This window comes from Arachis hypogaea, chromosome 20 (genome assembly GCF_003086295.3).
Source record: "Arachis hypogaea cultivar Tifrunner chromosome 20, arahy.Tifrunner.gnm2.J5K5, whole genome shotgun sequence".
NCBI lineage: Eukaryota > Viridiplantae > Streptophyta > Magnoliopsida > Fabales > Fabaceae > Arachis > Arachis hypogaea.
Genome location: NC_092055.1, coordinates 130,759,130 through 130,783,158, shown reverse-complemented (window position 1 = coordinate 130,783,158; position 24,029 = coordinate 130,759,130). Strand labels below are relative to the sequence as shown.

The 24,029-nt window shown below is 37.8% G+C and overlaps 1 pseudogene; it reads left to right on the top strand.

Annotated features, from left to right (window-relative positions):
• The first annotated feature begins 20,060 nt into the window (after positions 1-20,060).
• Positions 20,061-23,521, top strand: LOC112785129 (disease resistance protein RPV1-like; annotated as a pseudogene).
• The last annotated feature ends 508 nt before the right edge of the window (positions 23,522-24,029 follow it).

Genomic DNA, 24,029 nt, shown 5'->3' with positions numbered 1-24,029 from the left:
TTTTGAAAAGTGTCATTTTATGGTTAAACAGGGTATTGTTCTAGGACATGTTTCTAATACTGGTATTTCTGTAGATCCAGCAAAGGTAGATGTGATTTCTAGTTTGCCTTACCCCTCCTCCGTGAAGGAAGTCCGTTCGTTCCTTGGTCATGCAGGTTTCTACCGGAGATTTATCAAGGACTTTAGTAAAGTAGCATTGCCTTTATCCAGACTGCTGCAGAAGGATGTTGAGTTCGAGCTGAATGCGGATTGCAAGGAGGCGTTTGATAAGCTGAAGATCGCCTTGACTCAAGCTCTGATTGTGAGAGGACCAGACTGGAGCCAGCCATTTGAGATTATGTGTGATGCCTCCAACCATGTAGTAGGAGTGGCACTGGCTCAGTGCGAAGGTAAGGATCCTTTCATAATTGCATATGCTTCTAAGACATTAGACGCTGCTCAATCTAATTACACCACCACTGAAAAAGAGCTTCTGGCTATTGTTTTTGCTTTGGATAAGTTCCAAGCCTATTTACTTGGTACTAAGGTGGTAGTGTACTCAGACCATGCAGCTCTAAAATATTTATTAGCTAAAAAAGAGTCCAAACCAAGACTAATACGTTGGATATTGCTACTGCAAGAATTTGATTTAGAAATTAAGGATATGAGTGGTTCCCAGAATTTAGTGGCGGACCACTTGAGTCGCCTTGAGCACATTAAGGATGAATCTACTCCTATCAATGATGCTTTTCTATTTGATAGCTTGCATGCAATATCTGAAGTAGTTCCTTGGTATGCGCCTATAGCTAACTATCTAGTTAGTCATACCTTCCCTCCCAATTTTAATAAGCATCAGAGGGACAAGCTAAAAAGCGAGTCCAAATATTATATATGGGATGACCCATATTTGTGGAGGTATGGTGCTGACCAGATAATTAGAAGATGTGTGCCTCAATCAGAATTCCAGTCCATTTTAGAGGCATGCCACTCCTCTGAGAGTGGTGGACATTTTGGCCCTCAAAGAACAGCTAGAAAAATTTTAGACTGTGGATTCTGGTGGCTCACTCTTTTTAAAGATGCTAATGCCTTCTGTAAATCATGTTCCCCATGCCATAGGTTTGGTAATATATTCAAGAGGGATGAGATACCCCAACAAATTATGTTGTTCTGTGAGATTTTTTATGTTTGGGGCATTGACTTCATGGGTCCATTCCCAAACTCTAATGGTTTCTCATATGTATTGTTAGCTGTTGATTATGTTTCCAAATGGGTGGAAGCAATTTCTACCCGTACTGATGATGCTAACATTGTTGTCTCTTTTGTTAGAAATCATATTATCTGTCGCTTTGGATCACCACGATCAATCGTGAGCGATCAAGGCACTCACTTTTGTAACAGGAGATTAGCAGGACTACTGAAGAAACACGGCATTATTCACAAGGTGGCGACGACTTACCACCCCCAGACTAATGGACAAGCCAAAGTATCGAACAGAGAGATAAAGCGTATCCTAGAGAAGATTGTCAAGCCTCATAGGAAGGACCGGAGTACCAGGCTACAATATGCGCTTTGGGCATATCGGACAGCATACAAAACACCAATCGGGATGAGTCCCTTTCGCCTGGTTTATGAAAAAGCTTGTCACCTCCCAGTAGAGGTAGAGCACAAAGCATTCTGGGTAGTAAGAGAAATCAACATGGAATTTGAGAAGGCCGGAGCTGAAACGAAGCTACAACTACAAGAATTAGAGAACCTTCGCCTAGAAGCATCTGACAACTCCAGGCGATACAAAGAGAAGATGAAGGCTGTACATGACAAGCACATCAAGAAGAGAGAATTCAGACCTGGGGGGCTAGTTCTCCTTTACAACTCAAGGCTGAGGCTCATGCCAGGCAAGCTGAGATCAAGATGGGAAGGCCCCTATAGAGTAGAGAAGGCAGAGCCATATGGAGTCTTCCACCTGAGTCATCCTTAAAGTTCCAAATTCATCAAGGTCAATGGACATCGCTTAAAGCTGTATCATGGTGAGAAGATGAAGAACAACAAGGAGCTAAAGATCTTCCTCTTGGAGGATCCATCAATAGAAGAAGATTGAGCTTGTGCACCGTCCAAGTTAAGGACATAAAAGCAAAGTGCTAGGTGGGAGACAACCCACCATGGTATGATCGTCCCTTTTCATTCCTAGTTTTATTTTATTTTAATTTTCGCAGTAGTCATTCATAATTTCTGCCTATTCATCTGCATTCTACATTTTGCATTCTGCATATTAAAAAAAAACAACACGCACAACGCACAAGCGTCGCTGACGCGTCCGCGTCATATGTGCGTATGAGATAAAGTGGAATGAAATAGAGAGTTGCGCGGGAGCAGGTCTGGAAGCGTGCTATAGGCACAAGCAAGCCCACGCGTACGCGTCCCTGACGCGTACGCGTCGCTTGCGAAATCACCAGTCCACGCGTGCGCATCCCTCACGCGTACGCGTGACCATGCAAATCGGCGTAAATGGGTGTATGGCCAGAGAGTTATGATGGTGTGGGGCTGGAACTGTGCTGGGAGCACAAGCCTTATCACGCGTACGCGTCCCTGACGCGTGCGTGTCGTTTTTCCCAAACTCGCCATCCACACGTGCGCGTGCCTGACGCGCACGCGTCATATGAGATTTAGGTCCCATGCGCACAACAAACAGAGAGTTGTGCGCGCGCGATGCTGCCTTCGTGCCAATTGCACCACCCATGTCACGCGTACGCGTTCCTAACGCTTACGGGTTGCTTGGAAATTACGCAAACCACGCGTACGCGTCGCATGCGACGCACAACTAATCCACTTCAGCGCCTGATTTCAATTCCACTTCCCCTCCAATCCTAATTCTTTTCAATCCTCATTATTTCTTCTTTCTTTCTTTCTTTCTTCTTCCTCCTTCTTTCTTACTTTCTACTACTTTCTTCTTTCTCTCTTTATCTTCTTCATCAAGGTTCTTTTCTTCTTCCCTTCTACTCGTCCATTCTTGTATCTATTTTTCTTTCTTCTTTATTTTTCTCTTAAATTCATTATTTATGGTTTCTTTTTCTTTTTCATGCATTCTTATGTTGGTATTAGAGTTTTATTTGGGTATTACCTTACTATAATGAAACTTGTGGATATTATGAGGAGTGATTTGACAATTGATATTTTAATTTGGCTCTCATATACATTTGGATTACATTATTTTCATTCCAATTTTAACTTGCTCACCAAGTGTTTGTGAAAAAATACCTATGGCATCTTGAACTCTATTTTGTTTTACTCTTTTACTTGAATGTCTCTTTTTCACATCACTTGCACCCCACATGTGTTTGGGAATATCATTCACAATTGTCATCATTACACATGCTCTTTAATTTGGCACATTTATTACTTGATGCTTGAGTTATGCCTCTCATGCCCCTTTTTGCATGCTTTTAACCTCTTGCATCTAATTATTATGAATTGCCTTTTTTTTTTATCTTAATTGAGGTCTCACCTACATGTTGTAACTACCATGTATTTGAGCTAACATCTTTCCTTTGACATTCATTATCACCTGGAATTTCTCTCTTTCGGTTCTTTAGTTATCTATATTTAATATTCTCCCTTTTCTTTCTTCTTTAGACATGGATACCAAGAAAGGAAAAGAGAAAGCCACTGACAAGACACCAGCAATGAGAGGAACCAAGAGAACACTGGCAAAGACACTTCCATCTACCAGTGTCAAGCCACCAACAAAGCGGGTGAAGAGGATTATTAAAGTTGATGAATCAGAAAAAGCTTTTCCCGCTCGAGACTCCACACGGTTTGCTAACCGTTACTGCGAACAGATGTTCCCCATCCTAGCTGAGAGGAACTACAATAATGAGCATCTGCTCATTGTCACAACACATTTTGTTGATTTTGTGGAGCCCCGAATTGAGAGGAGACAGTGGGGATTTTTGAGGAGGCAGCCGCGAGAGGCCAACTTATCATGGGTAGTTGAATTCTACTCAAACTTCCACTCGCCTACTCAGCAGACTGTCTACGTTCGTCATCAGCAAGTCCCTATCTCCGAGAGTACCATACAGAGAGCACTGGATCTTCCACCTAACCCAGAGGGATGAGACGCCTATCAAGAGGCCTCTTTCAAGCGCTAGACATACCAGTTCGACTGGAATAGCATCCTTGGTGTCATAGCTCAACCTGACAGCAAGTGGATCTACGGACAGTATGGGACTCGACCTAAGAGCATCTCAGCCCAGTCACTCACCCTGGAGGCTCGCGTGTGGGCACAAATTATGTCCCACCATGTCTTTCCGAGCTCTCACGAGTCGACCTTCACAGCAGACATGGCTGTCCTTATCTGGTGCATCCTGACAGAGCAAGCACTCAACCTGCCCCGATACATCCAGGCTGCTATGGGACACGTACAGATAGCGGGTAACCTGCCTTTTCCCGTCTTGGTTTCAGATTTAGTCTCTGCAGCAGGAATGTCCTCTCAGACAGGCGACACGAAGGTCATGATTCCTAGGACCGACCAATATGTCCCGAATGGGAAGTACATCAGGCCACCAGTTCCCTCTGCGAGCCGGCCTGCAGGCCCATCTTTGGATACCCCTCCTACTTCCACTCCACCACCATCCACACCACAAGCACCATCCATCCATCAGATGTTCCTTCAGATCCTTGAGAGGTTCGACCGGCAAGACCGGCGAATGGAACAAATGGAGCACCGTAACAAGCGCCGATAGAACTACCTGAAGGACATCATAGTTGGTACACACCCACCTCCAGAACAGACGGACACCCCAGACTCCCCTTCATCCAATAGTACAGAGAGCCAAGGCGAACCAGACACTGGAGGCGACACTTCTAGCCCTCCCTTGCTCCTTACTGATGGCACGGAGGACCGTGCCAAGCCTTAAGTGTGGGGAGGTCAGTCCTTGACTTCCGGAGGTAACTTCTCTCTCTTAACAACAACATTTTACTTTTTCTTTTGTTAAATAGGATAAATTGCATGATAATAATTGTTTGCATGTATGTTTGCTTGGTTAAAGTAATGAGTTTCTTTTTCAAGACCCTATTTTATGATATTTCACTAATTTAAATTAAAATTTTTTGTTAAACTTGTTTGAAGACTGTTATTTGGAACATGAATTATAGCTAAGACCACACAACCTGTGAGATTTGAGCTTAATTACATGGTTACATTATTTAACCATAATATTTTATTCTTGTGTATTTTCTTCTCTATGACTGTAATCTATATTTTGTTCCACTCTATATGTCCATTGTTTAGTGTATTTACATGCTTGCATATGATTGAGGCCATCATTTGTTATTAGCTCACTTATCCCAAATAGCCTACCCTTTCAATCACCTTTGTTTGCCACTTTGAGCCTTTTAATCCCCCTTTTGTTCTATATTTTACCACATCACTAGCCTTAAGCGGAAAAACAAATAATTACCTTATTTGAATCTTTGGTTAGCTTAAGATAGAGATTGTGTGTCAATTAAGTGTGGGGAACTGTGGGAACTTGGGTTGATGAAAGTGTACAGTGTTTCATTGACAAAATATTGGGAATTTGGGTACATACTCATGTGAAACCAGAAAAATTAAAAATCTATGTGCATTGATATGTTATGTTTGCTTTTATGATTCAAAAAAAAATTCAAATAAATAAATAAATAAATAAGGGGACAAAATTACCCCAATGTTAAGTTTAATAAAAGATCAATGCGTATGTGATAAAACTAAAGAAATATTTGGTACATGAGTATGTGATGCAAAAGTGGAAATTATGGGTAGCTAGGCATGATTTTAGAGTTGCATAGAGTGTGTGTGTGTTTAGGTGAAAGCTTAGGTTAGTCAAAGATTCATATTACAGCTCACTTGGCCATACATATATCCTCACCCTTACCTTAGCCCCATTACAACCTTGAAAAGACCTCATGATATTTGCATTGGTATATTAAATTTTTGTTGATTGGTTAGATGAAGAACAAAGTCTAGAAAGCATGACTGGAGAAGAGTAGAGTGATTAACCCTAGACATTTGAGAGATTGGAGTGATCGATATACACTACCAGTAAGGGTTCAATGCTTGATTCTATGTTCCCTGTTTTCATGAGCTATCTTCTTACAAGTTTACTTGTCTTTTGTTGTATGATTTAAATTAGTGGAATCTGATTTGTTTTTGTCTTGGAGAACTTATTTGCTTTTAGCCAAGTAGACAGAATCATCTTAGCATATAGTTGCATTCCTAGGTTGCATCTCATGAGTCTTACTTTCCCCCATTCATTATTTCTATCTCCTTGAGCTTAGCATGAGGACATGCTAATGTTTAAGTGTGGGGAGATTGATAAACCACTATTTTATGGTTTATCTTGTGATGAATTGAGTGGTTTTTATCAAGTCTTTGCACACTTATTCATACAAATTGCATACTTTTACAATTCCTTCCTAATTTTGTTCTATGGTTGAAAACTTGCTTCCTAAACCTTTAATTTGTGTATTTTAATTCTCCTTTATACCATTCGATGCCGTGATCTGTGTGTTAAGTGTTTCAGGCTTTATAGGGCAGGAATAGCTTAGAAGATGGAGAGGAAGCTTGCAAAAATGGAAGGAGCACAAGAAATAAAAGAGACAGCCAGCGAGGAGCGACGCGCACGCATGGCTCACGCGTGCGCGTGAATTGGAGTTCGCACGGCGACGCGTGCGCGTGCCTAACGCGTACACGTGACAAGAAAAATCGCCAAACGACGTGCACGCGTGACTGACGTGTACGCGTGAAATGCGCGACCTGCAGAAATCACAGAAAATGCTGGGGGCAATTTTGGGCCAAGTTGGATCCAGTTTTCGGCCCAAAAACATAGACTAGAGCCAGGGGACAAGCAGAGACTCAACACACATTCACATTACGCATAGTTTTTAGTTTAGTTTTGAATATTAGAGAGAAATTACTACTTCCTCTAGGTTTCCTTTACATTCATAGATTTCTAATTTTATGCTTTTGCTTTGGATATTGAGAAGAGTCACTACCTTCGTTGAAGTTGCTATTCTAGTTTGTTTTCTTATTCCTTTACTCTTTTAATTGTCCATTAACTCTATTCAGATAAGTATGTTTATGATTTTGGGATTTATTAATGCAAAAAACTATTTTTACTTTTAATTAATTTTCAGTTATTATTTATCATGTCTTCCTTTTATTCCCTTTTTAATTCTATGCAAGTAATTTTCATGTCAATGGAGTAGACTCCCAACTTGACTTGGGGGTTGATTGAAAGGAGACCCTAGAGTTGGAATGCTCAAGTGATTAGTTAAATTGGAAGTTGTTGGCTAACTTTCTGGTCTCTAACTTTAATCCTTCCTTAGGAGAAGATTAGGACTTGGGATTCAGAGTTGGTTAGTTAGTTGCTTGACTTTCCTTTATTCTGTAAAGGATGACCAAATAGAACAATAACCTTTTACTATTACACTTGGAAAATTCCAACAAGGACAGAACTTCCAATTAATCTTCCCCCAGTCAAGGCTTTTATTTAATTATATAAATTCTGTCGTTAATTTTATTGCCTTAAATTATAATCATTTAATTTCCTGTTCTCCAACTCTTAAAAAATTCTCGAAAAATTTCTAATTAATAAAATAGCACTCTTTTGTCAACTCGTTGGGAGACGACATGGGATTCATACTCCCAGTATTTTATTCTATAATTTGTGACAACTCTTTCTAAATTAATAAGCGGATTTTTGCTGGTTCAGAACTGTACTTGCAACATTATTTCTATATTAATTTCTTAATCGGCTAATTTCTGCCACATCAATGCGTCAAGGAATTCTTGAGACAAAGCACTAAGAGTCGAGCCCAAATGCAAAGACAAAGTATGCCAAAGGCTCTGAGCACCACTGACTGGGACAAACAAAAAGAAAAATCAGAACTCAAAGAGTTCCCCAATTAAGTACTTGTGGTGTTTCTGGGTCAAGGTAAGCTTGAGACAAAACATTTAGAAGTCACGGCTAGGCTCAAGGTGCAAAGTACCAAAGAAAAGAAAAGAAAAGATAAGATAAAGCTGTGTTCAAGCATTAATAAGAGGTTAAAAAGAAGGGAATCCATAATATGATCTGAATTCTAGTTATGAGAGTTATTAACTATTCTGAATTTCAAAAGATAGTGAGGTGCTGAAACTGTTCAGGGACACAACATCAGTAACCCCACACAATGGACAGACAAGAGCTTAACTGACAACTCAATTCTCTAGCAAAAATTTACTTCTCAGTTATGTATTATTTTAGTTGCTTGAGGACAAACAACAGTTCAAGTTTGGTGTTGTGATGCGTTGATAAACCCCGTTTTGACGGTTTATCCTGTATTGATTTTAAGAGATTTCATCACCTTTTACCCACATTTATTCAATGAAATAGCATGGTTTTGTGATTGTCTCCTTATTTGTGCTTAGATGTGAAAACATGCTTTTAGACCCTTAATTTGATGGTTTTAATCTCCCTTTGATTCCACTAGATGCCTTGATATGTTTGCTAGTGATTTCAGATTGAAAAGGGCTAGGAATGGATCAAAGGAGTGAAGAGGAAAGCATGCAAAGTGGAGAAATCATGAAAAGTCAAAGAAGTTGAACTCGCCCATGGACGCGCGCGCGCACCTGGCGCTTGCGCGCACCTGCAAATCACCCCATGGACGCGTACGCGTGCTGTGCGCGTACGCGTCGGTGCTGGTTTATGATTTTTTAATGAAAATGTGACCAACGAATTCTCAAGGGTTGTGGGGCCCAATCCCAACCAACTTTGGCGCCAAAGATGCTATTTAAAGCCAAGGATTGAAGAGCAATGGGGATTCCAATCATTCACACTCATTAGGATTAGTTTAGAGTTAGTTTCTAGAGAGAGAAACTCTCTCTTCTCTCTAGAATTAGGATTAGGATTAGGTTTAGTTCTTAGATCTAGATTTTAATCTTTGCTTTCTTCTACTTCTACTTTTCAATTCTTTGTTGCTACATTCATCTTCTTCTATTCTTTTGTTGTAATTTCCTTTATGTTGTTCTTATATTTTGTTGTAGATCTAGTATTGTTCCTTCTACATTCTTCCAATTCAATAAGAGGTAATTCATAATAAATATGTCTTCTTTGCTTTTCTATTGTTGATCTCTTGTTTTTGTAGTTGTAGATTCCTTTAATTCTTGCATTTAATAATGTTTACTTCTATTGCACTTTATGTGTTTGTTGAAATGTCTCTTTTAGTTTTAGTGTAGATTTTGTTCCTCTTGGCCTAGGTAGAGTAATTAGTGACACTTGAGTTATCTAATTCCTTTGTTGATTGATAATTGGAGAGATTGCTAATTGGTTTGGAGTGCACTAAAGCTAGTCTTTCCTTGGAAGTTGGCTAGAACTTGTGGCTCAAGTCAATTCATCCACTTGACTTTCCTTTATTTAGTAAGGGTTAACTAAGTGGTAGCAATGAACAATTCTCATCACAATTGAGAAGGATAACTAGGATAGGACTTCCAGTTCTCACACCTTACCAAGAGCCTTTTATAGTTGTTCGTTTACCTTTCTTGCCATTTATAATTCTTGTCTAAAAATCCTAAAAACCCCAAATATAACTCACAACCAATAACAAGACACTTCATTACAATTTCTAGGGAGAACGACCCGAGGTCCAATACTTCGGTTTATAAATTTTAGGGGTTTTGTACTAGTGACAAACAACTTTTTGTATGAAAGGATTATTGCTTGGTTTAGAAACTATACTTTACAACGAGATCTCATTAGTGAATTTCTAAACCGTCAAAAATCCGTTCATCAAAATGGCGCCGTTGCCGGGGAATTGCAATGGTGTTATGTTATTGGTTATTGTATATATGTGAATAGTGTGAATATGTTTGCTTTTGTTAGCTCTTGCTAGTTTTAGGATTTAATTTTCTTGCTTCTTATTTGATTTTGTTTTCATTTTCTTCTTGCTATCATGAATTCTCACCTTGGCTATGAGTTTGGTTATCAACATGTTGTAGGAAATGAGGACTATAATGAAGATGTGTATCAAGAATGGGATGACCAAAGGTGGAAAGAGCCATATGCTTATGATCAATCCTCATGGCAACAACCCCCACCAATGCACTATGAAGAAGAGCCATTCTATGATGCATATCAATCCAATGGTTATGGTGAATCACCTTGTGACTTTCAAGAACCACCACCATATGCCTATGATCCATACCCTCAACATAACTTCCAACCATACTCACAAGCCCCTTCTTACCAACCACCTTCATATGACCCTAATCCATATCCATCCTACCAACAACCATATGAGCAATATGAACCACACATAGAGCCACCACCACGCCAACATCAATATATTCAAGAGCCACCTCCTCCACATTATTACCAAGATGAACCACCTCTAATATATGAAAATTTTCAACCACAAGAGGAATTCTACCTTCCACCACAACCTCACATGGAAGAATATTCATGTCCATCGATCCAAGACCCATATGATCCCTATCATGATATCCAAGCGGAACAAGAGTCAAGGGATCGTCTCAAGGAAGCATTGGATCAATTTCAAGCAACCATGGAGTGTGTTGTGCAACAAGTGGAAAGAGTGGAGAATATTGAACCACCAAACTCTACCAAGAAGAACCATCTTCCTACTATGAACCCTTCCCCCAAAATGATGAATCCTTCCGTCCACCCCAACCTCCAATGGATAACATCCTTGGTGTTCTTGTTCAAGGGCAAGAAGAGATGAAAAGGGATGTGCAAAATTTCATTGCCGCCTTGGATGCGGTAACAAATCAATTAGCCTCCCAATGCTTGAACACTCAAGGAACTCCCATGGCTACATGTGGAGAATCAAATGAAGAACATAGCATGAAGGAGAGATTGGAAACTCCGGTGGGAAATGAGGGAAGTTGCTTTGTATTGGAACAATTGGAGGAAGCTTTAATTGTTGAAGACAAGGAAGAAGTGGTAGAAGACTTAGGAGATGCGGAGCTTCCATGGGAACATAGAGTTGAAGAAAACCCCTCCAAGATGATTGAAATTGATGCTAGGGAGGAAAGTGCACACCTTCCAAGGCATATTCCATATGAAGACTTGGATGGGATAGAGCAAGAACTGAGTTCCCATGGCAATAAAGAGCAAGCATCAAGTCCCAGTAGTGGAGAATCCTTTGAACTTGAAGAACCTTCTCCCGGTGCATTTGAAAAGGTTGTGGAGGTAAACTCCTTTCACCCTCCCAATTATAGTTTGATTAAGGGAAAAGGCTTAGATAGTTTGAGTATTAATGAACAAAGGATTGAATTAGAGAAATCTTGTGAAGAGGTGGAAGTCCCTAGAAATAGAAGAACGGGGGTTGGTTATGCTTTGTCAAGATCTTTGGAAGCATCTTTGCCTAGGTGGCCATCTACTCCTTCACTTGAGTGGGTAAAATTCATTTCTATTAGCTTTATTGTCCCACTTGAGTATGGCTTGCTTGAAACGGATGGTCAACTTAGGATCCTTTGTGGGATGAAGCGTAAGCGAAAGATGTTTCGTAGTTGGCGTTGCAAATCAAGACTCATTATGGTTGATGCATCAAACATGAGATATAAAGGTTGGAGTAGTGCTCAAATAGATGGGTCTAGGAGGATTGTTGGCCACTATATAGAGAATTCACCCTACTCACCACCCGGTTGGACTAATAATGATGATCAACTTCAAGACGGGTGTGAAAACAAAGTGTGGGATCCCGGATTACAAGAAGAAGATCAACTTTGGGAGCCCCAAGCTTGTGAAGAACTCCATCAAGACTTGGCTCAATCCATGAAGAATCTTGGGGCACAATGGAGAACCAAGCATTGGTGGAAGTTCCAAGATGAATTCAAGCACAAGCCACCTTGATGAGGAGCTCCCCATAAGTCCAACTTAAGGACAATAAACAAAAGTGCTAGGTGGGAGACAACCCACCATGGTAAATTCTTTTCATTTTTCCTTTTGGACATGTTGATAGAATTAGTTTAATTTCATGTTTTGTTCAGATAGTTGAGTTTAATTGGTAGTTTAGTATGTTAAATAAGGTTTTATGGTATTTTGGTAGCTGTTTGGAGGTTTGGAATGCTTGTATTGATGCAAAAAATAGCAAAAATTTTTGAAAAAACAGAGCACCATCCACGCGTACGCGCACTGCATGCGTACGCGCACTTCAAGCATTTTCGACCATTTACGCGTCTGCGTACATGACGCGCGCGCGTAGATGCTGAAGTTCCACTCCCAGCTAGCAAACCCGAGAGTTAGGCCTTCACTGTGCGAATGTTGAGCCCCCGACCCAACACCATCTGCGCGCGCGTCGATTAGGCCACCGGCACTCTTGGTACTTTTACCAGAGAGTTGTGCCAACTCTGGGCCAACATTAGGCCGCCGGCCTGGCTAGCCATCCACGCAGACGCGCAAGGTACACGTCCGCGCCCATCCCCACATCCCCATCTACGCGTGAGCGCAGAGTACGCGTCCGCGCCTCCCTCTCTATTCCACCACCTGCGCGCGCGCGCCATGTGTGCGTACGCGCGGATTTCTTTCTCCCATCCACTTTTCTTTTCTTCTCCTCTTTCCAATTCTTTCCTTCTCCTTTCTTCTCTCCTTCTCCTACCCCTCATCCAACACTTCCAAACACCATGGATAACCATTTATTTTAGTTAGTTAATTAGTTAGTTGGTTAGTTAATTAGTTAGTTTTAGTTTAGCTTTCATTTTATTTTCTCTCTTTTCATTAAACGTGTTGGATTATTGACTTTGTTTATTATACGTTGCTGCCCTTGTTGCCTAAATGCTAATTTAGCATTAATATTTTTAGATAATCTTTGTTGGATTCTATGATTGAGGTTATATTTTGCTACTTGGTTTTGAGTTTTTCATGCTTACCTTTTGAAAACTACCAAGTGATGAGAATTGCCTTCGAACTTGTAATTCTTTTGAATTGCATGATTTGGCCACCATGTGATTTGAACCGTATTCTTTGATTAGGCAATCTCTTGATGGATGATGTTGAGCATTTACCTTAATGCATTGTATTTCATGATTATATCCATCCATATGTTTGACTTGAATGCTTTCATGCTTCTCTAATGCTTGTCTTACCTTACAAGCTTACTTAAAGCATCTCAAGCACACTAGGATAAGTGACGTGCATGCTTCTTTTGTGACATAGCTCTTTATACTAATGTGTGTTCTAAACCGCGCAATTTAGAATTCACACACCTAATATTTCTTAATGCCACACTAATTCACTCACTCAATTCTAGTGATTTACCTCATTCCAACAATGTATGCTTCCTTACTTTTATATCTTCTCATCTTATGGTGTTGTATTTTTGTTTTTCATGATAAATGCACCACAAGCAAACATGGAAGCAAGACTAAGAACACGCAGCAATCCAGAGACTCGCCGTACCCCCTTGCTCATCTTTGAGTGCACCGAGGACGGTGCAAACTTTTAAGTGTGGGGAGGTCGTCCGACCGGTCGGCGATTTTGGGTGACAAATTTCTAATCCCAACACTTTTGCATTTCATTTTAGGTTCTTAGGATTTTTACTTTCATTTTCTTATTTTTGCATATGTATACACAATAAGCTTAGTCAAAATAATGAAATTTTTCAAATAATGAAATTTTTCAAGATTTCTATCTATAGGGCATCTCAATTGATTTGAGTGAAAACTTTTCATAGAACTTGCTTGAATTATATATATTGTGGATCATGTTTTTGAGCTAAGAACACAAGCAAATGAGATTTGAGCCTAATGGTGTGGTTACATCTTATAACCACTTATTTTTCCTTCTTGTGTGCACTATTCTCTTTCTATGATTGTAATCTTTGATTTGTTTGATTCTTTATGTCCATTATTTTGTGTATTCATGCATTTATATGATTGAGGCCATCATTTCATTAGCTCACTTACCCAAATGGCCTTACCTTTTATCTTCCCTTGTTAGCCAAATTTGAGCCTACGCTTAACCCACTTATTCTTTAATTTAGCACAATACTAGCCTTAAAGTGAAAAACAATAAATGTCCTTAATTTGGATCTTTGATTAGCTTAGGCTAGTGTGTGTGACTATCATTCAAGTGTGGGAACCTTGGGACATTGGGTGAATAAAAGGGTAGTTTTGTAATGTTATTGGAAATATTGGGAATTGAGTACATACTCATGTATTGATCAAATGTAAAACCTTATGCATTGAGGTTCTTGTATATAAAAAGAAAAAAAATAAGAAAAACAAAAGAAAAAAAAAGAAAAATAATATGGAAAAGAAAAAAATAGAAAAAGAAAAAAAAGAAGAAGAAAAAAAATAATAAAAAGGGGACAAAATGCCCCAAAGCAAGGTCCAATAAACTCAACGCATAAGTGTTGCGAAATGAAAAAGAAAATGCATGAGTATGTGAAAAAGTGAAGAATGGGTAGTTAGGTTAGAACTTAATTGTATAGGATGTCATAGGTTAGGTGGGAAATCTAAGCTTATCAAAGATTCAAACTTCAAGCTCACTTGACCATATATGCATCCTACCTTGACCCTAACCCAATTACAATCTAAAGAAAAGACCTCATGATACTTGTATACATGCATGAAATGTATGTCGATTGTTAGAAGAAAAACAAATCTTGGAAAGCATGATTAGGGGAGAATTGAGAGAATCGACCCTAAACACTTGAGCGAATAGAGTGCAAACACTACCGGTGAGGGTTTGATGCTCAATTACATGTTTTCACCTATGATCATCTCTTTTCATGCAAGTTTGTAAAAATATTTAATAACTCAATTCAATTGTGGATTAGGCTTGCTAGTCCTTAGCCCTTGTGCATATATACTTCTTGGGAATTGATTTATTTTGACCAAACAATTGCATTCATTTAGATAGTTGCATATAGGTAGATTGCATTTAATTAGTTTCTATTAAATAAATGCCATGCCCTTTGCTTCATTCTTGGTTTAAGCATGAGGACATGCTTGGTTTAAGTGTGGGGAGGTTGATAAACCCCGTTTTGACGGTTTATCCTGTATTGATTTTAAGAGATTTTATCACCTTTTACCCACATTTATTCAATGAAATAGCATGGTTTTGTGATTGTCTCCTTATTTGTGCTTAGATGTGAAAACATACTTTTAGACCCTTAATTTGATGGTTTTAATCTTCCTTTGATTCCACTAGATGCCTTGATATGTTTGCTAGTGATTTCAGATTGAAAAGGGCTAGGAATGGATCAAAGGAGTGAAGAGGAAAGCATGCAAAGTGGAGAAATCATGAAAAGTCAAAGAAGTTGAACTCGCCCATGGACGCACGCGCGCACCTGGCGCTTGCGCGCACCTGCGAATCACCCCATGGACGCGTACGCGTGCTGTGCGCGTACGCGTCGGTGCTGGTTTATGATTTTTTAATGAAAATGTGACCAACGAATTCTCAAGGGTTGTGGGGCCCAATCCCAACCAACTTTGGCGCCAAAGATGCTATTTAAAGCCAAGGATTGAAGAGCAATGGGGATTCCAATCATTCACACTCATTAGGATTAGTTTAGAGTTAGTTTCTAGAGAGAGAAGATCTCTCTTCTCTCTAGAATTAGGATTAGGATTAGGTTTAGTTCTTAGATCTAGATTTTAATCTTTGCTTTCTTCTACTTCTACTTTTCAATTCTTTGTTGCTACATTCATCTTCTTCTATTCTTTTGTTGTAATTTCCTTTATGTTGTTCTTATATTTTGTTGTAGATCTAGTATTGTTCCTTCTACATTCTTCCAATTCAATAAGAGGTAATTCATAATAAATATGTCTTCTTTGCTTTTCTATTGTTGATCTCTTGTTTTTGTAGTTGTAGATTCCTTTAATTCTTGCATTTAATAATGTTTACTTCTATTGCACTTTATGTGTTTGTTGAAATGTCTCTTTTAGTTTTAGTGTAGATTTTGTTCCTCTTGGCCTAGGTAGAGTAATTAGTGACACTTGAATTATCTAATTCCTTTGTTGATTGATAATTGGAGAGATTGCTAATTGGTTTGGAGTGCACTAAAGCTAGTCTTTCCTTGAAAGTTGGCTAGAACTTGTGGCTCAAGTCAATTCATCCACTTGACTTTCCTTTATTTAGTAAGGGTTAACTAAGTGGTAGCAATGAACAATTCTCATCACAATTGAGAAGGATAACTAGGATAGGACTTCCAGTTCTCACACCTTACCAAGAGCCTTTTATAGTTGTTCGTTTACCTTTCTTGCCATTTATAATTCTTGTCTAAAAATCCTAAAAACCCCAAATATAACTCACAACCGATAACAAGACACTTCATTACAATTCCTAGGGAGAACGACCCGAGGTCCAATACTTCGGTTTATAAATTTTAGGGGTTTGTACTAGTGACAAACAACTTTTTGTATGAAAGGATTATTGCTTGGTTTAGAAACTATACTTTACAACGAGATCTCATTAGTGAATTTCTAAACCGTCAAAAATCCGTTCATCATGCGTGAGCATCTTTTCTTTATTTTTTTGTTATTTTAGATATGAATTTATTGAGTTTTTGCTTAGTTTTTAATATTTGGAACCTATTTGGATGCTACTTTGAGGCGCATTGTGGTTTTAATTATTTCAGAAAAATCCGAGCAAGTTTGGCAGAGATCATGCAGAAGAAAAAAGGAAAAATTCATTGCTGTAAAAAAAACTTGATATGAGAGAAATCGTCGGTTAGGAATTTCACAAAATAATTCCATCGAAGTATAGATCCAAACCGAACAAACAACCCTCAATCAAAGTTTAATTTGTTTGTCACTTAAGCAAAGCCAATAAAGCTGAGAGTATTTAAACCTCGGGTCGTCTCTCAAGGAATTGCAGGGAAGTGTGCGTATTATTGGTTATGAGAAAGTATTTTTGGGGTTTTGATAATGATGACCAAGAAATGTAAATAACAAAAAGATAAACTAACAACTAAGAAAGGTATTGGCAAGGAGTGAGAATTGAAATTCCTATCCTCATTATCATCCTCAATTGTGATGGTAATTGTCTTTTACTCTCACTTAGTTAATCTGTAACAATTGAAGGAAAGTCAGGTGAGCAAAATTGACTCTAATCCACAAGTCCTAATCAAAGATTAGTTTTAGTAGAATTCAAGCCAATTAGCAATCTTCAATCACCAATCAACAAAAAAATTTGACAACTCAAAAGTCTCCAATCACTTAACCCAAGTCAAGAGTACAAAATTCTACTCTAAACCCCAACCAAGCATTTTATCAAACACTTGGAAGGCATAAAAGGAAAGCATATTAAAATAACAAGAAAAATAAAATCTACAACTACCCAATGCAAGAAAATAACAATAACAATTCAATTAAACATTAACAAACAAAGAAACATCAAATTGCATTAATGAAAATTGAAATTAACAAGAGTTCATAAACATAAAAGTGACCAAATAAAAAAATAACAAGTAAAACTAAGAGAGCAAAGATGTAGCAACAAGAAATTATAAGGAAAACTAAAATCAAAGCAAGAATTAAACCTAAACCTAAGAGGAATCTAACCTAATCTACCCTAATTCTAAAGAGAAGAGAGAGCTCATCTCTCTAGAATATAACCTAAAGCATGTTTCTAAAACTCTCCTAATTGTTCTCTCCTTGTTCCCTCTTGAATTTGGCCTCTAATAACTTCAGAAATGAGTTGGATATGGGCCTCCTTGAACTCAGAAATCGTCCCCAACGTGTTCCTAATGAGGTTACATGACCATTGCCACGTGTACGCGTGGGTCACGCGTGCGCGTCGATATGATTTTCACAAATTCTCTTTTCTTCATGAATTCTCCACTTTGCATGCTTTTTCTTCATTCCTTCAATTCAATCTTTGCCTTCTAAACATGAAATCACTCAACAAACATATCAAGGCATTGAATGGAATTAAAGTGAATTAGATTTAGCAATTTTAAGGCCTAAAAAGCATGTTTTCACTCTTAAGCACAATTTAGGAGAAATTCATAAAACCATGCTATTTCATTGAATAAATGTAAGAAAAGTTGATAAAATTCACCAAATTCACTACAAGATAAGCCATAAAATTGTGGTTTATCAATCTCTCCACACTTAAACAATAGCATGCCTTCATGCTAAACTCAAGAAAGACAAGAAAGGGGTATCAACATTTATTCAATGCAAACTATCTAAATGCAACCTATCTACATACATGCAACTACTGGGTCAAAATAAATCAATTCCTAAAAATACATGTATAAACATAAGGGCTAAAGCAATCACAATCAAATCAAATCCACAATTGAATTGAGTTCTGAAAAGAATTTACAACTTGCAAGAAAAGAGATGATCATAGGTGAAAATATGTAGTTGAGCAATCAAACCCCTCATCAGGCCACCAAATCCCAAATCCCTAACAATTGTTTTCTTCTCCTCGCTCATGTTTCTGAATTTCTCACTTAACAAATGTGTTGTACACTTAAGGTCTTTGATTTGCTGTAAACAAAGCAAAATTATAGTCAGATATATTTCTATTATATAAAACTGATTTTATCTAAGACATATATTTATTCTTACATTTTTTTCAGCTTGGTTTCTGCCTGCCATTTTTTCTGAAATGAAAAATACACCCATAGATATCAGTAAGATACACCCATAGATATGAGTCAGATACACCCATAGATATCAGTCAGATATCACTCAAACATGCATTAATATACAAGGTCAAGCAATATACACCCATGGACAAGCAAATATTAGAACAGTTGCAACTGTTGACTATATTACAGTATATCAGTTCAGAAATATACACCCAACAAATTATGCTATATACACCCAACAAAATACTCAATATACACCCACCAAATCACGCAATATACTCCTAAAAATCAGTTACCAGAAGAACTAGAACAACAAGAACAGTAACACCTAGAACTAAGAAGAACAGAATAACCTAGAAGCAAGAATAACAGTAAAACCTAGAACAAGTAGAACATTAAAAACTGTAAAATGAGACATAGAACAAGAAGAACAGTAAAACCTAGAAGAACGTAGAAGAACAGTAAAACCTAGTTCTTCGTTTTCGAAATGTGAAAAATATACAATATGAGTAAAATAGTAACATAACGTACCTTGAATATTATAACTTCGTTTTTTCTGGAGATTGTTGATCGAGAGTTCTATGTTGTGTTGATGGAGAGTTCTAATCTTCGTGACGAGTCCTATCTCTGCAGTTTGGAATGTTGCTCGAAAACGGACGGTTTGTGTTTTCTTCGAAGGGTTTGGAGAAGTGGAAGAGTGCGCCATTAAGGAGCACTATTTTGCGAAGAGCAACCGTTGAGTGGGGCGCGTGTAGTTTACGTTCCATTCAAAGAGAGATGAGTGCGCGTGTGAATGAAGTGTGGGCTGGGAACTTGTAAAACTTGTAGGGCCTTTTTGCTTGTATGTGTAGCAGACCCGCTTTATTTAATAGTAGTGGTTAATAAGAATTATAAGAAAGGTTCGATTATCCGTTATACTTATTTCGGAATTATTTATAAAAACTTGCGTAGATAGGACTCAACCGGCTGGATCAAACTATTTTGTTTGCATTTAATTCGGTGTGGGATGATAATATATAGGTATTTGTTTTGGTACGACGATAAATTTATATGTATGAGTACAATAAAAATATAGACAAATTAAAATATGACATGTGGATTATGTTTTCCATGTTAATAATTGATTTTTCTTTTTTTAAATACATATCATATCAATAATTTTACTAAATCATCCTTATATTTTAATAAAAATAAAAATAAATTTTATTTAATTTTTATAAAAAGACTTAAATATTTTTTTTGTATCGGATAAAAACAACCCTAATTCTTTAATTTAATCAAAATTCAATTAACTTTAGTTTTATAATTTTAAATTTAAATCAATTTAAAAATCAAAACCAAAATATATTTCATTATTCATATACCCTAAAAAATTGCTTTGTTGATCATGAACCCTAATCTAATCTCTCCTATCTCCTTCGTACCAAAAAAGAAAACTATATCTAAAAAATTGTTCTTCTTTATATACCAATCTACTGATAAAGAGAAACCTCACCCCTAATCTCTGCCGGACAGCGGCAGTATATCCTCAGTTCCTCACCCTCTCTTTTCCTCATCGGACTCTGCCATTGCCCTTCCTCCCCTGATCTCGACTTAGTCATCGATCAATTCAACGCTTCCCGTAGGTCTTACTTTTCTTCGCTTGTGCATCGATGTTTCGCCTTCTGCCCCAACGATTCTCGGGTGATTCTCTTTCCTTCTCTCATTTGATTCTCTGGTGTGCTTTCCAATTCTAGCGGAGCTTACTTGCCACTATGATCCAATGAGATTTTTAGTTTTTCCAAAGATTTAGCATCAAATGAACTTATTCTGATTCTGTTTTTCTAAGCGTTAAAACATAAAACTACCTTACTGCCTTAATATGTTCAATTTTGAGGGATTGAGTCCTGATGAATTGTTTAGTTTTGGAAATGTTTTTCTTAGCCTTACTGCCTTAGTTTTTCTCAGCCTTACTGTTTTGATCTTCATCGTTTGTCTCCAACTTAATTAGATTGTACACAATTTTATCGTTACAATTTTCATTCGATTTCTCCTTAGTTTCTTGTCTCACCTAGGTCCTGTCATTTATATGTATGTTTGTTGATGAAGCAGATACTTGTGTGATCTTCGATAATTTTTGCAAGGAAGAGGATATGGCTGCGCATGCTTCTTCTGAGATTATTAAGTATGATGTCTTCCTCAACTTCAGAGGCACAGACACTCGCCGTGGTTTTCTCAGCAATCTGCGCAAGGCTTTAGAGGACAAGCACATCAAGACATACGTGGATTACATGCTTAGAGAAGGAACTGAAATATCACACTCACTCCTTGCAGCCATTGAACAATCAGAAATTGCTTTGATCATATTCTTTATGCTTCTTCCAAATGGTGTTTGGAAGAACTAGCCAAAATAATGGAATGCAGGAAACAAAATGGTCAAATTCTAATACCTATTTTCCATAAGGTAGACCCATCATGGGTGCGCCACGAAAAGGAAAGTTATCACCACGCCCTTGCTAATCATGAGGTGAGGTTTGCAGACAGGGTGCAAATTTGGAGAGAAGCTCTCAAGGAAGCTGCCAATTTGTCTGGATTTCATTCACCGTCATCAAGCTTCCGGTCAGCAATCTTTTTTTCATAGATTATTTTGTTTCTTCTGTTACACTATTAGATTAGGGTATATTTTGATAAATGAGATTTTAGTGGAAGGGATAAATCCATTCTCACACTATGAAACTAAACAATACAACAGCAACAACAATACTAATAATTTTGCCTTGTATTCATTATGCAGGAATGATGCTGATCTTGTTGATGAAATTGTCAAACGTGTCTTACAAAGGTTAAACCAATCACCCCAAGGTGATTTGCAGGGTCTTGTTGGAATTCATGGACCAATTGAAAAGCTAATTTCGTTGTGCACGGAATCTAAAGCTGTTATTATTGGCCTTTGGGGCATGGGCAGTGTTGGTAAGACAACTCTTGCGAATGCAGTTTTCAATAGATTGTGTGATGGATTTGAAGGATTTTGCTTTTTGAACAATGTAAGAGAAAGAGCTGAGAAATATGGTATAGATCATTTGAAGACAGAACTTCTTTCCAAACTGCTAAAGGAAAAAGATGCAAGTCCCTTTGTCACGACTGGCGGGATAACTAATTTTTCCAAGAAAAGACTTAGTCGAACAAAGGTTCTTGTTGTTCTTGATGATGTCAATGATTCAGACCAAATGGAAGATTTATGTGGAGGACATGCATGGTTTGGGGAAAGTAGCAGAATCATAATGACAACAAGAGATAAGCATGTCCTTGTTAAGGCGGGCGCTAATCATATTCATCAAGTTAAGACATTGAATTCTGATGATTCCCTTAAGCTTTTCAGCCTGAATGCCTTCAAGCAAAACTGCATTATAAAAGCAGAACAAGTTGAGTTGTCCAAGAGAGTGCTTAACTATTGCAAAGGCCTTCCCTTAGCAATAAAAATCTTGGGTTCCTTCCTTAAAAGAAAAACTCAACAAGAGTGGGAAAGTGAACTGGCCAAACTTGAAAAGATGCCTGATGAAAAAATCCAAAGTATATTGCGATTGAGTTATAATGAATTAGATCGTAATGATTGGAATATATTTTTGGAACTTGCATGTTTTTTTGATACAAATACAGAAGACGAGCAGCTAAAATCTCTTCTTGATCGCTGTGGATACACAACTACTATCGGGTTGACAAATCTTTGTAATAATGCTCTTATTTCCATTTCAAACAATTGTGTGTCAATGCATGACTTAGTTCGAGAAATGGGCCGTGAAATTGTTCGTGAAGAATGTCTAAATGATCCAGGAAAACGCAGTAGACTATGGGATTCTTGTGATACCTATGAAGTACTGAAATATAATAAGGTAAGCATATGATGATTACCTAGATTGTAATTTTGTCACATTTATTTTTGTGGAAGTTTGATATATATTTAATTTTGACATACATACTATGCAGAGAACTCAAGCTATTCAAAGTATCACATTAAACATGTCTGAAATTGATATGATAAGATTGCACCCTGAGACATTTGAAAGAATGCCAGAACTGAAGCTTGTTAGATTTCATGCAGCCAATTCCAAAAACAAGTTGTGTGCTCCAGAAGGTATTACATCCCTGCCAGAGAAGTTAAGGTATTTTCATTGGGATGAGTTTCCTTTGAAATCTTTGCCATCTTCTTTTGGTGCTGAGAGATTTGTTGAAATCATAATGCCCAATAGTGGATTGCAAATGCTTTGGGAAGGTGAACAGGTATGGAAACTATTGTTTTTCATTTATATTTCCAACAAGATTGTGAAATTAATTTGATGCCACACACATGCATACCTACCTTTTAATTGGTTAATTCGTTAATTTCAGAATCTTGTAAATATAAGGAAAGTGGATCTTGATGGTTCATCAAGCCTAATGGAGCTCCCAGATTTATCAAAAGCTTCAAATCTTAGAGAAGTGAGTATCCCTGGTTGCAAGAGTCTGTGTCAAGTTCCTCCATCTGCTGTATGTTCCCAGAAGCTGAAATACCTGAAAGTGAGCAACTGTGAGAGCCTTGAATCCATAGCAGAGCTTCCAACATTGGTTATGTACGTAATTGCTCGCAACTGCTGCTCGCTACACACTGTATCTGTATCTGCTTTGGATTCTGTGGCCAAAGAACCGATCCAGCAGCAGCAATTTGAGGATATAACCTTCAATTTCACCAGCCGCAATTTTTTTTTCCCCAACATTATTTTTTGTGTTGTAGAACCCTTTTTCTTTTCTTGCCCCTTAGTGGTGAATTTCAAATTCTGTTAGTGGTCATGTTCTGCTGTATCTGATACATCTTAATTTTAGATCCATAAATAGCTGTAAAGAATGGCATCAACATTTGATAAATACTTATGGAAAAGACTTAGATTGGCACTTCTTAAGGGTAAGTGGAATACTTGCAATAATATATAACATAACAAGACATTCTTTGATTCTACCTATATTCTATAATAACTTTGCTTTACATGTTACTTACAAAATCCAGAGGGTTCAAAGGTTTACCATTTCCTTCGATCTTGGCCCCAAAGATTAAATAAATGATATCTCACTATAGCAATATAGCTTTTTTATCTTATCCTACTTACTCAAAATGAGTATATACAGAGAAAAAAATGAGATAAGCAGCAGGAACAAAATCGGTTATCTGCAGTTATGTCTTGTGTTGAACACTTGAATTCCTCCTGACCTGCAATGAGTGATGATTAGTATGGATCACACCAGTCTAAGCAACATAGCCTCCCCCAAACAACTGATTCTTGTTAAATAATTGCACTCCAAATCTGCTTCCTGATACAAAAACCAATTAAATTATGCATCTTAGTAATGAACTAGACTAGGGTGACAATTTTCATCTAAAATCCATAGTAACTCTGCTAAGGGCAAAGGTTCTCTCTATAGTTCACTGATGCGTGAGCATCTTATCTATCTTTTCCTTGTGAATTTGC